The sequence below is a fragment of the Leuciscus leuciscus genome, assembly GCF_965113295.1.
Source record: "Leuciscus leuciscus genome assembly, chromosome: 9".
In the NCBI taxonomy this organism is placed as follows: Eukaryota; Metazoa; Chordata; class Actinopteri; order Cypriniformes; family Leuciscidae; genus Leuciscus; species Leuciscus leuciscus.
The window spans coordinates 42,010,240-42,018,055 of NC_138733.1; the positions used below are offsets into that span (position 1 = coordinate 42,010,240).

The window sequence follows — 7,816 nt, forward strand, 5'->3', positions numbered from 1 at the left end:
GATCTTGAGCGAGTTATTTCATCACACTCTGAGTCGGTTCTCTGTCTTTTAGGAAACATTTTGATATGTTTTTTTTATTTTTAAAATTGTGTGAAACAGAAGCATGCCATCAAATATAGACCACAATGTTGTTAATAGGTATACATCATAAAATGTAGGCTATCAGTAAAACATAATCACATATACGCACACACCTAGATAAAAACAATAACAGACAAACGATTTTAAAACAATAACAGTGAAATGTTTTTTTTTAAAACTAGTCAATCATCATTTTATGTATCCCTCGATTGTCTCTGAATAACATTTAATCTTTCAGAGATTAGAGACAGTACAGTAATAAGCAACGAATGGTCGTTCCTCACCTCCGAAAGGTCTTGCTGGAGTGATAAGACCGTGTTGCGTAATTGTCTGTTTTCTTCCAACACACGCTCTTGGCAAACACCGAAAAATTCCACCGCACTTCTTAAATCGGCGGTGTGCTGATTCTGTGTATCAATGAGTCTATGTAGAAGGTCCGTAATACCGCTCTGTGCTCCTGAAACTATATCCGCTGTCTGGTGGTAAGTGAGAGGTAGTGTAGCGATTTCGAGAACACGTTGGAAGCTTCTGTTTGCACTGCGTAAAGTGGCATAACTCAATCCACAGAGATCTGCCGTGTTGTACAGAGGACTAAACCTCCGGTCATCTTCATCACTGCTTTCTGATAAATTCTGTTCAGAATTGATAGTGTTCAGTACTGATTGTTGAGAATCCAAAAACGCCTCTGCCCCTCTTTCTGGAGAAGAGGGGATTTCTTCTAAAGCAAAAACATAAAAATATATTATATGAATTATTTAATATAGATAAAATATAGTCTAATGAAACAAGAAATCTTACCGTATTCATCCGTAATCGGACTCTCGTGAGAATATTTCTCGAATCGTTTCTTTCCTCCAGTTGTGGATGTAACAGATTCACTGTTTTCTTCTAAAAACAATATTCAGTTATTTTAAAAAAAATCAACGAATAAAAAATATAAAGATTAGACAAAATAGTTTTCTTTTTCCCTTACCTCTCTCCGGATAGATTAATTCTTCTCCATAAATTTCCCGGAGACGTTTCACCCCTTTGTGTGAAGCGTCAATGATGTTAATCGGTCCGGTGTTTGTCGAAGCCAAAGACAGGGTCGAACGGGAAGAATTCTCCTCTTCGACTGGAGGTGAGGTTTGACGTTCGGTACTCTCTGTGTCCACACTCAGAGCAGGGGTCGAGGGGCTGTATTTGGAGTGACGTCTTCGTAAATTTGATTGGACGGGTTTGGATCAACAACCAATGGGTACTTAGTTGGCTCCGGCGGGTGGGCGGAGCTATGAGTCGGTGCGTCCTCTGTGATTTCTGTTGAAATAGACCTATGAGTTTCTTTTTTCTTTAAAACAAATATTAAAATAGTAAATATTAAAAAAGACATAACAAAAATATATCCCGTACCTTGTAAAAAATCATCTGGCGAGACACCTTCGGGGAATGATGTGTCATCTGCAAATAAAAGCATTTATTGAGATATCTTTTCAATTTTGTAGCTTATAATTTATGATAAAAAACTCACATAGGTCGTTCAGAATTTGCACTAATTCCAAATCAAAATTCTGATCCGATCTGGTCCATGATGATGATTTGTAGACATTGCGCTGACTCGATGTTGTGTCTCCTTCGGCGGCTTGGAACGCGAATGAAATAGTTTTGGCTCCTTTTAAAGATTGCGATACGACGCGTTTTAAAAACACCTTTTTCCCCGCTTCATTTTCAAAGAAACCCTTCATCTCTACATGTGGTAGGGAATCTGATACCTGATTTGTATGACTAGAAAAAACATGTCGAATTTGACCCATCTCTTCAAATAAGCTCTGCAATAAAACTAATTCACACAAATCCGTCAAAAAGAGAAAAAATAAAATATGCAGGATGGTATCATATGGGCCATAACACCTTGGTAGACATTGCGGCGCTGTGTGTGTGTGTGTGTGTGTGTGTGTGTGTGTGTGTGTGTGTGTGTGTGTGTGTGTATGTGTGTTCATGTTTTTCTATCCCGGTGGGGACTTCAACCTGAATGCACACAGACTCATGGGGACTCGTGTCACAGTCTGTCTAAACTGAGGTCCCCATGGGTAAACAAGCTTATAAATAATACAGAATGAGTTTTTTGGAAATGTAAAAATGCAGAAAGTTGTGTGTGATGGGTAGGTTTAGGGGTAGGGTTAGTGTAAGGAGATAGAATATACAGTTTGTACAGTATAAAAACCATTAAATCTATGGAGAGTCTCCACAAAGATAGTAAACCAGACGTGTGTGTGTGTGTGTGTGTGTGTGTGTGTGTGTGTGTGTGTGTGTGTGTGTGTGTGTGTGTGTGTCTGTGTGTGTGGTGTGATAGCTGAGAGAGCCTTAAAAACTCTATGGGCTATACTTTAAAATATAGAATATTTATTATTTAATAATTTTGTGACAATTAAATATTGGAAGCGATGACTATTTACCACATTTCATATGGATGTTCAAAGTGGTTTACATAAAAGCTGTATAAAAAAGCATAGATAAAACAAGTAGTATTAAAACATTTAGAAAATAATCTGAAATAGATTAAAGCGTGTGTCTGTGTGTCAACGTGTTAACGTTTTAAACTCTGACTGTCAGAGTTTTGGAGGGGGACTCCCATGAGTGATGTCATTTGTGTCATCCAATGACATCTGAGAGGTGTGTCTTAATTTTACACAGCCTATGAACTTTGTGAGGGGCGTGTTACGGGGTGTGGTCTCTTCGGGCCGTTGCACACTCTTTCTGTTGTCTTTTAAGTTCGGACACTGAAGTGACCGGTCGCATTTTCTATCTGGGAGCTGAAAGACACTGTTGTTTTTTCCCACGGTGACATCTGTTGTGGGCGGGGGTAGGGGTGGAGCTTGCGTGTGTCTATGTAACCTTCAGAAAATGTCAATCCTGTCAGACCTCTGGACTGAATGGACATTCTTTACACTGCTCCAGCACAAGGAAACACTTATATATCTTTTAAACTCCTTTAACGAATGGTATGTAAAAACGCATGATGTTTTAACATCTTAAAAAAAAAAATGTCTTAACATCTTAAAACTTTTTAGAGAAAAATGCTATTTTAACTTATTTCATTGATGTTTTAAAAGTGATGAATGTACATCTGTCTTCTTTAATAAATAAAAAACACTGATCTCACACTCTGGCTATGTCTTTATTGTACATTTCTTTAAAAAGTTGATATCGTTTAGAACTACTGAGCGTGGGAAATTTTCCCACGGTTCAGGTGTTCAACCCACAAGGAGGCGTGGCACAAGTCCGATTTTCCCACGGTGTACTGTACAGCCCATAAGTGGGAGGAGCTAGCGTGGGAAATTCCCACGGTCAAAAGGGGCGTGGCTTTGAGGGCAATAAAGCAATAAACCTGTCAGTTTTTTGATGGAAGGTGCCCTCTATTCACTCTGTCAGAGCATGTCAGAAACCCCTCCAGGGCCCAGAAAACCCCTCAGACCCCAGAGGGTTAAGGTCCGGTCTGCTAAATCGTGCCACAGACGAGGCTTAAAGTGGATGAAGCGACCTCAGAAGCTTCTTACTCCATAGGAGGAGGTGGCGGGCGAGTTGCGACATGTGAGGGAAGCGTGGCGCAATGGTCGCAATGTTGTTAGTTAATAACTATTGTTAATAACTATAAGTTAATAACTATTGATCGTTGCGACGGAAGTGAATCAATCTAACTTTAGCTGGACAATAACTGTATTCTAGAGATGCTATAAATCCAAAACAATCTCTGTTACTTTAATTTCCTATTATCAATGTAAAGCCGCTTTGGAACAATCTACATTGGTAAAAGCGCTATATAAATGAAGATGACTTGACTTGACTGAGCAGCGGCATTTTGCGGCGTCTCAAAGCAGTTGATGCCAATGCAGTCGGAGGCCCGCCCAGACCCCCGTTACTGCATGGCTGTTGTACGTGGCCCCTCAGCCGGTGTTGGTGGACACTTGTTCTAGGGGCAGCTGGCCCAGAGAAACAAAAGGTCTGATCATGGGCTGAGGGTTTGGCGGCAGGCCAGGGTGATTGTCACACGGAGCGTGCCGCTCGGCCACGGCCACCTCGGGACTCGGCCATGAAGCCAGTGCTGAAGCGGTCTTCATGTGGAGGAAGCCGTTCTATCGCGGCTGCGTCTGCCACACGCCCCAAGAGCCTCTGAAAGGTTTCAGTGGGACCCTTTCTCACTTCTTAACGACACCGACCAAAGCATGGTCTTCTCAGGTGATGTGTTGGACCGAATCCATCTCCATACCGGAATAAGAGATCCCCAAACACAAACAGGAGAGCTGTTAACAGCAGTTAAGAGCTCAGAAGGCTTGCGACCACCGCTGCACTCACGCTGTAGAACCACCAGCACCGGGAGAGACTTCCAGAAGAAGCACCGACACACTCACTCGTTGAATGAATCAACACTCTTCAGAGACACCGTCATGAAGACCGATCGGCTCCGAAGAGAAAGACAAGTGGTGCGTGCATCCACTTCCGTATTTATACCCGCGCTGCAGGGCGGAGCGCGGATGCAAAGGTCGCACGCCAATGTGTGCATTGGCTCGTTTGATCAATAATCGAAGATGACAGACTCCCTAAGCGTGATCCCGAGTCAAAGTGTGTCCTCTTGTGGCTGAGCAGGACTCACAGGTTCATCCAGACACATACAGCGTAGAGCCGCCAGCCGACACAGATGCGCTCGAGTCCGAGCCGACAGATGGTGAGTCTCCAGTTATTACCACCCTGATTGATGGCCATTTCAGCCTGGGGCCGGTTTCACAAAGCTATTTTAGACCGGTCTATAGTGTTAGACAAGTCTAAAATGTGCTCATAGACTAGTCTAATGCAAGTTAGACTGTTTCACAAAAATAAAGACTGACTTAATTTAGACCCAAAAAATTAGACACCTTACCCCCAGGCTAACTTAGTTCTAAGACTCTATGTTACCTTGGCAACCAGCAGTAACAATCAGTTACATTACAAACAGCCAAAAGAAAAGGGAAAATGGCTCATAATTTAAACATTTCTTCTTGTTACTACATTCTCCGCTAAATTTCCCAAGTAAAATGTCCTTGTAACTGTTATACTCCTCCAACAAACACATATTTTCCGCTGGGGTAAACTGCACTGAGCGGCTGAATGTGCTTACTCGATCCGCCATGTTTTTTGTTTTCAAAAGTGTCTTATTTTACCCAGAATGCATTGTAGTGTAGTCCTACTTAAGATAGTCAGAGTCTTAAGTGCTTTGTGCAACGGTCTGATTTAGATGTCTATCTGAAGTCTGACTATCTACTATATCTAAGCCATAGTCAAAGTCTATCTTTGTGAAACCGGCCCCTGATGTTTCTGGTGTTAGTCTTCATTTTTCCTTCTCTACTCCTCTTGGCTCCTCAAATATGCAGTAAAAACAAATCTTTTTTTAAACACCATTTAACAAAAAACAGCAACAACCAAAAAAAATGTATGTAGTGAAGTCTGATGTTTGAGAAACATCACTAACTTTCTGAATTCAATTAAATCAGCATGCCCATAGACGCACAAATGGGTCCAAATGCATTTGCTATTTAAACAACGTGGCGCAGGAAGTGAAAATTATAACTGCGTCGGGCTGAAACTAGCAAAAAACACTCGCGCCGCGTCTGGCGCTGTGTTGCGCCGGGTGTATGATAGGGCCCTTGAGCTTAAGCTAATCTTAGACTAAAATTCATGTTTGAGCTGTTTTAACTGAAAGCATATCTTTAAATATTTCAGTGCCATTTTTTTGTCTCAAGATACACACCAGTAATGTTTTTGTTTTGTTTTTTCTAAAGCACGTTTAAAAAAAGCTAATATGATGATTTGATGCGCAAGGAACATTTATGATTATGTCACGGTTTATGAATTCACTGTCTCCTTTCGTCTCGTCTTGCCTTGTGTGTGTGTGCATGTGGGCGGGGTTGCTGATCGCTGCAGCTGATCAGCTAACCCTATTTACTAGTCCCTCTGTTTTCACCTCGTCTTTGTCAGAGCGTTGTGGATGTTCCTGTCTGTGTTCCTGTCTCTGTTCCTGTCTGTTTCCAGTTCCCGTGTGTTCCCGCTTGTCGCCGTCTCCTGTGTTCATCGTTGTTCCTGCACTTCAGTTTTCCACGCCATCCACTTCCTGGTTGCCGGTTCCCGCTCCGTCTCTGTTTCCTATCATCATCTTCATCATCATCTTCACCATCTCTTCACCGGAGAGGATCGGGCTGTTCTCAGCATCCCTGTGCTACCAAGTGCCTTCACTGGACTATCACCCATCATCACTCAACCTGCATCTGACCAACACTCTAAATAAACCTTTATTTGACTTGCACTTGAATCCTCGTATCATTTCCTGACAGATAATTATCAATGTTGAAAAGAAGCTTTGCTGTCTTGTGGTATTTTAACTTGTTAGTAGGCCTAGATTTATGAACTGAAATATAACAGTGAAATAAATTAAACTAAATGATCGTAAAATTGTCAGGACTTGCTAACTGATGTTAGTCGGCAGCATTTGTGTTTTAGGATTAATTAAGAATTATATAGGCTTTTCAGTAGATTATTATGATTAGCATAATTCTCTTTAATAAATAATGAAACCATTTCAACATAAACATTGCAATAGAAAAATGTCACATCAATGAGGCTTTGCATGAGAGTAGGACCTTAAGTTCATGCTCATGAAACAGTGCTCAGACGATAGCTGTGTGGTCAGTGCTTCAACATGAGCCTCGCTGTGCTTCAAGCGGTCTTAGTTCCCATCTTCATCATTTTGTTTCTAGTTAAATAGGCTATTTGTCAAAAATAAAAACTTCTGAAATGTTAATTTATTGATTCGAAACACTTTTTGGAGCTTTGTTATTCATTGTCTGACATTTTTATTAATAGACGTTTAGACGATAACATTGAAGCCTACATGCTGTTAACCGATGTTGGCCGACAGCGTTTGTTTTACCGTTCTTGATGCTTAAATTGGTAACAGTTTATTAAAGGCTGTTTACTTCACCACGTGAGTGCCTTGGAGTATTTCGTCTATATAATTAACTAAGGTTGATAAAAGTATTGTTTATTGTTAACTGCACCACGTTGTTTACAGCAAATGCATTTGCGCCCATCTGTGCACCCATGGGCTGCTGGTCTGAAAACGATGTGTGTTCAGGCGCATGGTTGGCGAGTTGATATTTTAAGGAACTGAAATAGAGTGAGCCATTGACCGACTGAAACCTGGTCTAAAGTCAATGGCGCAATATGTTTTTGTTATTTAAACAGAACGCGCAACAGCACACAAATGCCAAATATTAAATATAAAAGGATTACATTGTAAAAGATTAATATTGTGTACATAAAGTGGAATCTGGCTTGGCCCGTAGATGGTCCAGATATCTTGCTGCCATATAGTGCAATCTGTTCAATTATTGCTTTTAGGATTTTTTAAGAACAGAGGATCTCAACTGCAGCAGATTTACTTTAATTACAAAAACAAAGAAGGCAAGAATCAAATGACAGGATTAAGAGAAGAACTGTTTTGTTCTGTTGTGTATTGCTATATGAGCAGCACAACAACACACAAGTGAATGTAATCAATTAGCCAATGAGTAAACTTAGAAACAAATAAACAATGGAACATGAACTAAACACAGGAAGGTAACATAGGAACCAAAGGAAACTCAACATAAGAGTCCACAAACTGAACATAACCATTACAGAGAGTAATTAAATGTGTTTATATTTTTTAAAACTAGTGATTTTCTTCTGA

At 40.7% G+C, this 7,816-nt stretch overlaps 1 long non-coding RNA gene across 1 annotated transcript; it reads right to left on the reverse strand.

Moving 5' to 3' along the window:
* Window positions 1-277: 277 nt before the first annotated feature.
* LOC309505588 lies at window positions 278-1,358 on the reverse strand. The gene is made up of 3 exons (XR_014208503.1): window positions 1,055-1,358; window positions 880-969; window positions 278-799 (listed from the first exon to the last, which is right to left on the reverse strand). It is a non-coding gene; the product is annotated as an uncharacterized lncRNA (long non-coding RNA).
* Window positions 1,359-7,816: the final 6,458 nt, after the last annotated feature.